This window comes from Impatiens glandulifera, chromosome 1 (assembly GCF_907164915.1).
Source record: "Impatiens glandulifera chromosome 1, dImpGla2.1, whole genome shotgun sequence".
In the NCBI taxonomy this organism is placed as follows: Eukaryota; Viridiplantae; Streptophyta; class Magnoliopsida; order Ericales; family Balsaminaceae; genus Impatiens; species Impatiens glandulifera.
Window position 1 is genome coordinate 129579063 of NC_061862.1, and position 14400 is coordinate 129593462.

The 14400-nt window shown below is 27.1% G+C and overlaps 1 pseudogene; it reads left to right on the forward strand.

Moving 5' to 3' along the window:
* The first annotated feature begins 12853 nt into the window (after positions 1–12853).
* On the forward strand, positions 12854–13655 carry LOC124943151 (annotated as a pseudogene).
* Positions 13656–14400: the final 745 nt, after the last annotated feature.

The following is a 14400-nucleotide window of genomic DNA, read 5'->3' on the forward strand; positions in this document are numbered from 1 at the left end:
ACTCTTTTGTAGTAATCAAATATTAACAATAAATCTTGTCAAACAATTGGTTATCTTTGGATAGTCCAAGTATTCACATGAAACACCGAGTAATTGTTAAATATTTATTACCACATTTGCATAATGTTAATTTTCTTTTATACCGAATGAATTACATACACGCTACTTTCTTAATTTATAAAACAGATTAACCTACACAATAGGCCTACTTTGGTAGGATGTTTTTTCAATTAATTGATTTCATAAATTAATAACTTATGTACATACTTTAAGTGTGTAACTCTACTAGTTATTGAACTTCATTTTGTTCGATTCATACTCGCATAGTTACAAACACAACCGTTTAATCTTATAAAACAAATATATTTTATAAATTAATAATTTATACATTATTTAAATTTGCAATATGACCAATTATTAGGGCTGATTAACAATCACATAATTATAAATTTAAGTGGGCCTAAAATTATACCAAATTTTAAATGTCTTATTAATACCGAAAATCTGAATGTTGTTTTATATATCAAAATCGCATAAATTTCATATGCGTGTAACACAAAACAAATAATTATGATTTTACTAATCACTCAAATATTTCTTAATATCAATCAACACAAAATATATATATATATATATTAAAATGTGTAATATAACATTATTTATTATTCATTCAAATATAATTTAAAAGATATAAATAACTCTAAATTTTTTAAATTTATTAATTACTATATTAATTAATATATTATAATTTATTTACTTAATTCTTGATAAATATAAGAAAGAGTTATTAATATTTTTTATTATTTAATTATAAATTATTATTAATAAAAAAATAATAATGAATTTCTTTCTTTATTTTCTTTCTCTATATCCTGAATAATATAAATAATGAATACCTTAATTAAGTTATAAATTAATGGTATGTATTTATTGTATTTATCGTCTCTATATTAATTCATTAAATACATTTTAATATTTAATTTTAATGTGTACTATATTAAAATGTGTAATATAACATTATTGATTATTCATTCAAATATAATTTAAAAGATATAAATAACTCTAAATTTTTTAAATTTATTAATTACTATATTAATTAATATATTATAATTTATTTACTTAATTCTTGATAAATATAAGAAAGAGTTATTAATATTTTTTATTATTTAATTATAAATTATTATTAATAAAAAAAATAATAATGAATTTCTTTCTTTATTTTCTTTCTCTATATCCTGAATAATATAAATAATGAATACCTTAATTAAGTTATAAATTAATGGTATGTATTTATTGTATTTATCGGTCTCTATATTAATTCATTAAATACATTTTAATATTTAATTTTAATGTGTACTATATTAATTCATTAAATACTTTTTAATATTTAATTTTAATGTGTATTTAATGTAATCATACTGATAAAATAATAATATTGAAAAATGTGTTATGTAAATATTAATATGTATATTTTTCTTTACTTAATTATCAAATTATGTGTATATATATAATAGGTATATATATATATATATATATAATAGGTATATATATATATATATATATATTTAATTTCATAATTTACTTTATTTCATAATTCTTAATCTTTATTTTCATAAATTATTTTAATTTTTATCTTAATTGTATATGAATGTATTAATATATTAACCGTTATTTTAAAGTTATTTCAAGATAAATATTACTTAATATTTAACTAATTATAATAATTATTATCATTTTTTTTAATTCTTTAATTAATAATTAGTCATAATTAATTATTATTTTAAAATCTAAATTCCTTAATTAATTATAACAATTAATTATTATTCAAAAATGAATTCCTTAATTCCTTAATTAATCAATTAGAACTGAATTTCTTAATTCTTGATTAATTAATTAGAATGATAATAAATTATTATTCTAAAATTTAATTTTTTAATATAATATAATATAATATAATATAATATAATATAATATAATATAAATAAAAGGGTGACATATATGTTTTTACCACATCTTATTAATTAGCTTACCATATTTCTCACATCTCCAAGAGTTTTTCTCTCTTATCATAATTACCTATTCATAATTACTAATTTATCTCTCATTTTCATAACTAGGAAAATGTACACGGATAAGAATAAAAATAAAATAAATTAAAAAAATTATAATAATATTTATTCAATGTTTAAAATTATTAAAATAAAAATATAACGCTCTCATTCTACATTTTATTCACTTCGATAAAATAACTTATTTTCTCACATGTTTTATCACATATTTTTTCCGAATGAAAATCTCTCATTTCGTGACTTACACTTTCACTTTGTCAATCAAATATTTGATACATATTTTTTAACCTCACATTTTGGTCAATTAAATATTTATTCATATTTCTTTAACCATTTTCAAATGATACCGGACTATTATCCCTTGACAAACCACATCTCAATCACATTTTGTTAAAGGTTGTACTTGTTTTTTTAGGTTGCAAGTTCGAAACCTACAAATAAAATTTTTAAATTTATTTTTAACCGTTTTAAGTTTATGGGCGGGTCAACCCACAATTCGACCCAAGTATCCATTTACTCTCACATAAATATCCAAATTAACCACAGCTCTCGACCCGGTAATACTGACACTTTAAAAATTAAGCATCATTATATATATATAGATTAGTTAGTTAAAAATATAACTTTTATTGTTAAAATGTCTCACGTTCATCAAATTTGGTGTTGAATCTTAAATATAAAGTGTTGTTTTCCTAGTTAGTTAAAGGGTTGTACTTATTTTATTAGGTTGCAAGTTCGAAACCTACAAATAACATTTTTAAATTTATTTTTAACCGTTTTAAGTTTATGGGCGGGTCAACCCACAATCCGACCCAAGTATCCATTTACTCTCACATAAAAATATCCAAATTAACCATATCCCTCGACCTAGTGATCCGGACACTTTAAAAATTAAGCATCATTATATATATATAGATTACTTAGTTAAAAATTTGAACTTTTATTTTTAAAATATCTCGCGTTCATCAAATATGGTGTTAAATCTTAAATATAAAGTGTTGTTAGCCTAGTTGGTTAAAGGGTTGTATTTGTGTTGTTAGGTTACAAGTTCAAAATCTACAAATAACATTTTTAAATTTATTTTTAACTGTTTTAAGTTTATGGGCGGGTCAATCCACAATTCGACCCAAGTATCCATTTACGCTCACATAAATATCCAAATTAACCACAACTCTCAACCCGGTAATCGGACACTTTAAAAATTAAGCATCATTATATATATAGATTATTAATTTATCTTTCCTAAATAATTTTTTTTTTCTTAATTATTATTTGTATTATTTTATCTCTTATATAAGTATATTATTTTTCTTCATTAATTTTATATAAACTTATATTTAATATTAAATATTTATTTATTAATATATAAAATATTTATAATATACATAATAATATATATAGTAACGTCAAATATAATTTATTAAAATATACATTTCTCTCATATTTATAATATATCTTTCCTAATTAATTTTTGTTTTTATTTTCTAACTCATTCTCTATTTATATAAATATTGTAACTCTAATAATTTATTAGTTTTTTATTTTCTCTTTACTCATTTATATATATTTCATATTTTCTTACACTTAAATTTTATAATTTTTTTTATAAATTATAAATTTTTTCCCTCCTAAAATCTATATAAATTATATTTTATGATTATATATATTATATATATATATTATATTTATAATAATTAGTTTATATTTTATTTTCTCCCTTATATATATACAATTATAAATAAGACTCCATATTTATAAAAAAAATCATGCGAATCATTATAAAATAATAAATGTAACGTCTCCATATTTATTAAATTAATTTTAAAATAATTTTTAATTTTTGATTAAAATATTTATTTAAAATAATTTTTAATTTTTGATTAAAATATTTATTTTTTATTTTCTCTCCATATTTATTATATGAACAATTATTTTAACTCTTTTTAATTTAATATAATAATCTATTAGATTTTAAAAATACTTTTATATTAATATTTAATTAAAATTTCAAAATAATTTATATCTTATTTAATTAATTAATATTCTCTGATTTAATATATCTTTTATCTATAATTTCATTATTTTGATTTATTAATTAATTTAATATAATTATATATTATATTTTAAAAATATTTGTATACCTTCTCTTCATATTTAGTATTTATACAACTATTTTGTTTTTTATTAATTATATATTTTATGTATTATTCTAAATATATATACATAACTCTCCATTTTTATTAAAAGAATAATTTTATACATTATCTACATATTTATTATTTATATAACTAATTTCCTTTTATTCATTATATCTTTTATATATTATTCAATTATTTTAACCTTTTTATTCATTTAATATAATATATATATTAGATTTTAAAAATATTTTCACTTTAGTCTTTAATTAAAATTTTCAAATAATTTATTAAAAATTTAATTTTATCCCTTCTTACATATTTATTATTTATATAATTAATTAATTTTCTTTTATTCATTATATATTTTATCTATTATTAATTAACCATGATTAAATATTTATACATACATAAAATTTTAAATTAAATTCAAAAATCACAAATGGTCTATTAGTTAAAGTGTTCAAATTTCATATTAGAGACAAGAGTGTTCGAATCTCGATTAATGCGAATTTATAAATATTAAAATGAAAGTGATGGTGCATGTATGATTTAGAGTCCTTACATAAATATAATGTGTGTGAATTTGTGGTTGATGGGGGAGTGTTGATGACATTTGTGGTCGATAGGGATGATATTTGCGTGCTTCTACATAAATGCGTGTGTGAATTTGTACAAATTATTCGAAGGGAGGTATTCTATATATAAATAATTAAGGGTGACATCTACCGAGTTTCTACAAATTTTATATGAATTTCTCATCAAATTCTCATGGTACAATTATTTCCCTTTCTCCTTGAATCTTTATTAAATTAATTATCCTTTCTTCTTAGGTATAGGAGGCACCAAAAGAGGAGGTGGACGACGACAACGGATGAGAGACCCAAAAGAAAATATTTGATCTTGTTTTTAAGAAAAATGGGAAACAAAGAAAGACGAGAATTCGAAATCAAGAGGAAGCCAATGATTCTTTGCCTTCATGGATTTAGAAAAGTTTTTTTTAAAAATTGAAAATTTGTTTTCTATTTTTACACATTTTATATGAATTTCTGATCAGATTCTCATGATATTTACAAAATTCTCGCGTACAATCATCTCTCATTTTTTTAGGTCTAGGTTTTTTAAATCGACTATCCTTTCTCCTTAGGTATAGGTAGCACGAGAAGAGGAGACGTGATGGAGGAGGGAGACGACAACGCAACGGAGGAGGGAGACGACAACGCAACGGAGGAGGGCGACGACGACGCAACGGAGGAGGGCGACGACGACGCAACGGAGGAGGGAGACAACGACACAACAGAGGAGGGCGACGACTATGCAAGAGAGACCTAGAGAAACAAATTCGATCTTGATTTGAAAAAAATGGGAAGCGAAGAAAGACGAGAATTTGAAATCAAGAGGAAGCCAAGGATTCCCTGCCTTCATAGATTTAGAAAAAAATTTTAAAAATTAAAAATTAGTTTTCTATTTCTACACATTTTATATGAATTTCTCATCATATTCTCACGGTATTTACCAAATTCTCGCGTACAATTATCTCTCATTTTTTAGGTCTAGGTTTTTTTAAATCGACTATCCTTTATCCTTAAGTATAGGTAGAACGAGAAGAGGAGATGTGATGGAGGAGGGAGACGACAACGCAACGGAGGAGAGCGATGACGACGCAACGGAGAAGGGCGACGACGAAGCAACGGAGGAGGACAACGACTATTGAAGAGAGACCTAGAAAAAAAGATTCGATCTTGATTTGAAAAAAAATGGCAAGCGAAGGAAGACGAGGATTCAAAATGTAGAGGAAGCCTAGTATTCTCTACCTTTATGGATTTAGAAAAAAATATTAAAAATTAGTTTAATTTTTTTTACACATTTTATATGAATTTCTCATCAAATTCTAATGGTATTTATTAATTTTTTGTGGTACAAACGTCTCTATTTTCTCTTTAGGTCTAGGTATTTTTTAAATCGACTCTCCTTTCTCTTTTGGTATAGGTAGAACAAGAAGAGGAGGTGGACGACGACAACGACGCGATGGAGGAGGCGGCAAATACGCAAGAGAGACCTAGAGGAAAATATTCGAACTTGATTTGAAGAAAAATGGGAAGCGAAAAAAGACGAGTATTTGAAATCAAGAGGAAGCCGAAGATTTTTTACCTCCGTAGATTTAGAAAAGTTTTTTAAAAATTAATTATTTTTATTTTTTAATAGCACAACCTAATAAGATATTTTATAATAAAATTATAAGTAAAATTAAATTTTAATGAATAATATTAATATTTTAATTATATATATATATATATATAATAAAAAAATATAATAAATAGATTATATATATATATATATATATATTCAAATGATATAAAATATATTTAACTCTATATTTTCACATGTTTTAAATAATTGATAAATATATATTATTTTAATTTATAATATTATTATAAATACATATTTTTTACACAAATATTATAAAATTGAATTATTATTATTTTAATAAAATTAGTAATTAATGTTATTGTTTAAATAAAAAAATTTGTATATATAATAATACTTAAATATAAGTATACGTAGTTTTGAAATATGAATTGTATGGCGTTGACATACAAAAGATGGTTCAGTATTATTTTTTAATAGATATTCCACATATATTTTAATTAATATTTTGACTTTTGATGGATAATAAACTGTTTCCGAAATTTTTGAGAGAATAAAGTAGAAGCTGAAATAATTATGTTCAAAAGAGGGAAAAAAACAATCATATTTTGCTAAACTATTATTTTTGCCAATTTAAGATAAAGTGATAATTTACATTAAAAAAATGAGAAAATTAAATTAAATTAATAGAACGATAAAACTAAAATTTTAAATAAAATGACCATATTTGTAATAATTTATTTCAATTATATAAAAAAAATCTATAAAAAAATTATAATAAATATGAGATTTGATAACTTCACACAATATTAAAAAAATGGAATAAACGATAGAACAATATTAATAAAATTTAAATTTATATATTTAATATATATATATAGTCTAACAATTATGATACTATAAAATTATTGTGAAACATAATATAATGGTAAAATTTATGTAATAAAATTCAAATGATTATTAATTTTTTATAATTCACGTGTAAAGATGTAAATTAAAAAAAATGGAACTTAATTGTGTTAATTTTTTTAAATAACAAAATTTAATTAAGATAAAATTTATGTTTATTGTATTTGATTAAATGTTTTTAAACTATTGAATATAGAAACCATTAATATATTATGAGAAGTGATAGAGGAGGAAATTTGAGGGACAGAATGGGGAGGGAATGATGTGTCACTACATCACTGGTTGGAAAAAGGATAAAAGGTGAGAAGAGAGAAATTTTGTTATTTATTTAGCTAATCAAATTGCGCCACATCATTCTTTTCCTCAAATTCCCTCTCCCAATCATTTCTCATATATTATATAGTATGATTCAATTTGTTTTTTATGAAAATTTTAATTTTTTTAATTTATGACTTAATTATTTTACTTATATATTTGTCTTTTTGCATCGCACGAAAATCCTGCTAATTTCTATAAAAATGTTTAACAAAAAAGAATAACCACATATAAACCGGGATAAACAAATTCCTCAAACAAAATCAACCAAAAAAATCACAATTATTACCAATTTATCAATAAGGTAAGCAAATTTTGTAAAGTTAGTAAGGAGATATTTGATTTAAATAATAACTTCCAAAAACAACTTAGATTTTTGAAAATTATCCGTATACGACAAAATAATTAAATGTTACATCATTGAATAGAAAAATCAATCTCAATATTATCCGTATACGACAAAATAACTAAGAAGTCAATTTTATCTCGATTAATGAAAAAATAATTAAGAAGTAATTTTCATCCTGATAAACGACAAAATCTCCTCATTCCTCGAACTAATAATATCTTCTAAAGGGATAGGAGTTTCTTTTCACTTGTTATTTAGAGTCTTCTAATGAATAAACAAATAAATTTTTTAATCAAATTATGAACCAACTTTATTTTGATTTTGATGAAACTTTACACAAGAATGATTTGTGAGAATTAAATAATTACTTTTAAAAGATATAACTTTAATAAATACATGATATTATTATACATAATTCATAATATACTTGAATCAGCTAATTAGATGTCTAACACTAAAATGACAGTTATATATATATATAATTAATGATGCTTAATTTTTAAAGTCTTCGGATTGTCGGGTCGAGAACTATGGTTAATTTAGATATATATGTTAGAGTAAATGGATACTTGGGTCGGATTGTGGGTTAACCTGCTCATAAACTTAAAACGGTTAAAAATAAAATTAAAACTTTTATATGTATATTTCGAACTTGCAACCTAACAAAGTAAATACAACTCTTTTACCAATTAGGCTAATAACACATTATATTTTAAATTCAACACCAAATTAGATGACCGCGGGACATTTTAACAATATAAGTTCAAATTTTTAACTATACTAATATATATATATATATAATGATGCTTAATTTTTAAAGTGTCCGGATTGTCGGGTCGAGATTTGTGGTTAATTTGGATATATATGTGAGAGTAAATGGATACTTGGGTTGGATTGTGGGTTGCACCGCCCATAAACTTAAAACGGTTAAAAATAAAATGAAAAATGCTATGTATGTTTTGAACTTGCAACCTAACAAAACAAGTACAACCCTTTAACCAATTAGGCTAACATTTGTGATTGTGATTGATGGGGGAATGTGCATGACATTTGTGAGAATTTGTGGTCTATGGGGATGACATTTGTGAGCCTCTACATAAATGTGTGTTTGAAGGGAGGTAATATATATATAAATAATTAAGGGTGACATCTACCGAGTTTCTACACATTTTATATGAATTTCTCATCAAATTCTCATGGTACAATTGTCTCCCTTTCTCATTGGGTCTTTCTTAAATTAATTATCCTTTCTCCTTAGGTATAGGAAGAATTAAAAGAGAAGGAGGACGACGACAACGGAAGAGAGACCCAAAAGAAAAGATTTGATCTTGTTTTGAAGAAAAATGGGAAGCGAAGAAAGACGAGAATTCAAAATCAAGAGGAAGCCAAGGATTCTTTGCCTCCGTGGTTAGAAAAGTGTTTTTAAAAATTAAAAATTAGTTTTCTATTTTTACACATTTTATATGAATTTCTCACCAAATTCTCACGGTATTTACCAAATTCTCGCGTACAATCATCTCTCATTTTTTTAGGTCTAGGTTTTTTTAAATCGATTATCCTTTATCCTTAGGTATAGGTAGCAAGAGAAGAGGAGACGTGACGGAGGAGAGATACGACAACGCAACGGAGGAGGGCGACAACGACGCAACGGAGGAGGGCGACAACGACGCAATGGAGGAGGGCGACGACTAAGCAAGAGAGACCTAGGGAAAAAATTCGATCTTGATTCGAAAAAAATGGGAAGCGAAGGAAGACGAGGATTCAAAATCTAGAGGAGGCCCAGTATTCTCTGCCTTTGTGAATTTAGAAAAAATATTAAAATTTAATTTAAATTTTTTAACACATTTTACATGAATTTCTCATCAAATTCTAACGGTATTTATCAAATTTTTGCGGTACAAACGTCTCTCTTTTCTCCTTAGCTCTAAGTATTTTTTAAATCGACTCTCCTTTTTCCTTTGTTATAGGTAGCACAAGAAGAGGAGGTGGACGACGAAAACGACGCGACGGAGGAGGCGGCAACGACGCAAGAGAGACCTAAAGGAAATATTCTATTTTGATTTGAAGAAAAATGGGAAGCGAAAGAAGACGCGGAATTGAAATCAAGTGCAAGCACCAATTAGAATAATAACAAATTAAGAAGTCGAATACCGAAAGATTTCTGAACATCTTTCGGTATTGAATGAGAATTGGTGTTTTACTCCTAACTAAGATAATCAAGTGTGTGTTATTTTTTAATTATAGGGATTGTTTTTAATTTTATAAATGTATATGATTGTGTTTTGATTATATAAAGAAGTGTATATGTATGTTTGTTTGTGTTTGATGTTATTTATGATTTGTCTAGAGTTTGATTATATGGATGTGTAAAGATTGTGTATAATTTTAAACTAGATGAATGTGTTAAATGTTTTAAAGGAAAAAAATTTAGGCATACCGAGATATATGAAATAATCTCTCGGTAATTGGGGTCAAAACTGAGAGACTTGTGTATATCCCTCGGTAACACTTAAGGTCAAAACCGAGAGATAAACACAAATCTCTGGTTTCATATACTATAAATACCAAGAGATTTATGTATATCTCTCGGTAACAAATTTGAGTATTACAAGAGATTTTGGTATATCTCTCGAGAAAAACATTCATATTTTAGATCTAAACCCTTTTTCCTAATCACTTTCCGCGCCCACACCCTCTCTTCTCCTAAGCCCGCTACAGACTGAATCCACCCCACGATCGACGACACCCACGACTACCTCCGCCCACAACCGACGCTGCTGCATCTTCGACCTCTCCTTTTCCCACCGTCCTCTTCAACGCATTGCTTCAAGGTTAGTAATTAGTGTATATTTACGCTAGATTTAGATAATTTTGATTATATATGTTATATTTAGGTTATATATGTTAGATTTAGGTTACAGATGGTCATATTGATCAATATCGAGCGATCGAATTGGAATACACCAAACATATATGGGATAGGTGGCGCTTTGATTTGAACAAGGATTATAATGTGAGTTCATCATGGAGACTAGGCAATCCCCCACGAGACTACGATCCAGCCGATTGAGAATTCGTGTGTAGACACCATTACTTTACACATAAATTTAAGGTACGATTTCAAAATTGAAATAAAAACTTATAACACTAGTTCTAACTTCATTTTTATTTTAAATGCAGAGAAACAATGGTATAAATATAGAGAACGTGAATAAATTGAAATTTCCGCATTATATGGGCAATAAACCATTTTCACAAGTAGAGAAAGATTTGGTATGTACATTATTTCAAATAACTTAATATAAATAATGTTACTAATTTCATAAGTTATTTATTTCAACAGACTGGTGAAATAGAACGAACACCCATTGTTGTTGAAATTTTTAAGAGGACCCGTACACCGAAAGCTATAAAGAAAACCCTAACCCGATCTCGGACGTACGAGCACAAGAGAAGATTGTAAGTTAAATGACTTTAATTGAAATTTTAATAAATTATATATAGCTTATATAAATGAAAATTGATTTTAAATATGCAGGCGGAGATGGAAGAAGTAAGAAACAACGAACCAGATATCTCTGACTTTGACTTGACGGAGAAAGTGTTTGGACGCCAATTACATGGAACAATGACATTTGGTTTTCTCTCTAGTGTATAAACCGAGAGATTTATGAAATCTTTACGCAAACACCAAAATAGATTTACCGAAAGCCACTATACCAACAAATGCCCAGAGTTTTCTAAATTTTCGGTATTAGTGTTATACCGACATATATCGGGTCATTATCGAGAGATTATACTCTCGGTAATAACTTGTTATTCACTAGTGTAACATTTTTCACTCCTCATCCCCAACCCCTTACCAAATTATAAATACATAAACTCAACCATCGGATACCCACGAGTATCGGGTATATGGGTACTCATTGCCATCTCTATATCATTGCATGATTTAAGCGTTATTTACAATGTTTGATCTAGTTGCTTGATTGTGGAATAAAATGCCCTAATTCAATTTATGAAATTAATGTTTGGGTAGTCGTTCTTGATCTTCTTCTCAAGATTGACGAACCAAAGAAGCCCCATAATGAGTTATGTATTAATTTGGGATCAATACCAAGTCAATCCTAGTTGATTTGAACATCTATTACATTTTTTAAGCTTTCAATTTGATTTCTTTTGTGGTTTAGTTTGACATGATAAATACGTTTTCGATGGTTTATGTTGAGTTGGTACAAGGTAGAAATAGATTGGTTTAAAAGAACATGAATTTTTGTATTATTCTCCCATTTATCGTTTTTACGGCCAAATTTTCATCTTTATTGACTTTCAAATCCTATTTTTTAAGCCCAAACTTGCCCGAATTTAAAGGTTTAAAGTGTAATGGATTCCTCTACATTTTTTAAGCCCAAATAGTTGAATTGAATGCTAAGATTGAGATTTGGTGTTGAAATTTTCTTTAAACTCTTCTAAACCTCAACATGATAAGAATAAAACCATGTCATGACACTAATATATTTGACTTAAAATATCTCCCTAACTATAAACTATTATGGCTATTGCGAAAGGTAATGAAATATCCAACACACCCAGCTAAATGTCACTCAGATCCATTAAGTGTAAGTCTAGTTATGGCCATATCAATTAAGCCTAGAAGCACAAATAAAAAGTCCTAAAATCCAAACCAATCATTGTTCTACATCAAAGCATCATTCCTTGACGCTAATAACCGTAGATTGGGTTTCATCTGACGGTTAGTATTCAAAATACATAAAAAAAAAAGTGATCCGCGTGCATGAAAATTCAACCAATCAGCTTTCAACTTCTATATATAGGGTGTCACCCTTTACTATTTAAATGATTTATATTTCATAATTATATATAATCTACTTCAAATTGATATCAATTTTTGTCCCTAGAAAAGCTTCAAGTTTATTCTCTGTAATGGCGACCCAAACTTCTTCGGCGGTCAAGGCAAAGAAGATTAAGAATCCTCCGACCCATCCTCGGTATATCGAGGTGAATGTCAATTAACGTTGTTTTGTCGGAATCTGTTTCATATATCTAACTAATCTTTGTTTGAATCGATTTATTTGTAGATGGTTACGGAAGCGATTGTGACATTGAAGGAGAGGAATTGATCGAGTCAGTACGCAATCGCGAAGCACATCGAGGACAAGCAGAAACAACTTCCTTCCAATTTTAAGAAGCTGTTATTGGTTCAACTTAAGAAACTCGTTGCGTCTGGAAAATTGGTGAAGGTGAAGAGTTCGTTCAAGATTCCGGCGGCGGCGGCTCGATCTAAGGTGTCCAAGCCTGTCATCCCTCCGACTAAGAACTCTGTCAAGCCGGTTGAGAAGAAAAACAAGCTGCCAGTCAAGACTAAGGCTGCCACCACTAAGCCTGCGGCTAAACCAACCCCTAAATCGAAGGTCACTGTTGCTAAATCTGAAGCTAAACCTAAAGCTGCTTCGAAGGCCAAACCTGCGGCTAAGCCCAAAGCTGCTGCTGCTAAGCCCAAAGCTGCTGCGGCTAAGCCCAAAGGAAGCCATCAAGAAAGCTAAGGTTGTCACTGCCATGACCTCTACAAGGACATCTCCCGCAGCTTCCCCTGCTCTGAAGCCGGCTCCAAAGAAAGCACCGGTTTTATATTTCCGGCTAAGGTTGTCACTGCCAAAGACAGTTAAGTCGCCGGAGAAGAAAATAGTGACAAGGGCGAGAAAGAATTGAGATGAAAATAGTTCTGTAAATTATTTTTGGATCTTTCGGTCGGTCAGAAACATTATCAAAAGTAGCATACCTAATAACATATATTTCATTTATAATAGTACACAAACAAGACTTTTATTGCTACTTATGACCTATAATTGTAAGGAGTAAACAATCTATTCTTTCACAAATTTGATCTCAGGATTCAACGTTTCTCAATGCACTAATTCTTTCGGATTGAATCCACTTTCAACATCTTTGTATTTGAAAATGACGCTAATTCTTGTAAAATTACGTTCGCTAATTCTGGTAAAATTACGTTCACTATCTTGATGTGATAATGAGAAAATAAGGTTGAACATTGTGAGTTTAAGCATTAATTGTCAGAAAATTAAAAGTTGTAGATCTTTATTGTCTTTTATAAAATTAGGATTTATTTAATTATTAATGGGCTTGGGCCTGTACAAGTAATTTAGTGTTTCTAAGCTAATTATTCCTTTATAATGGTTGTTTATAAGGTTTAGGGTTTCTTCTTGAACAAATCTTATTGTCTTTCCCAGTTTTTCAAGATTTTCTTTCTTCGTAACTGTTTTTCAAAGATCCAATAGTCAAAAGCCAACAAATACGTGAGGACATAAGTTACCTAAGTTAAATACATGATATTGAGGAATTCAAATTCCTGAAAACGCTTCCCTCTCATTCGCTCAAGACGTCGACGTGCGCTCGGAACTGGCTGGCCTCGAGTATGATGAAGGTTTCTAATAAC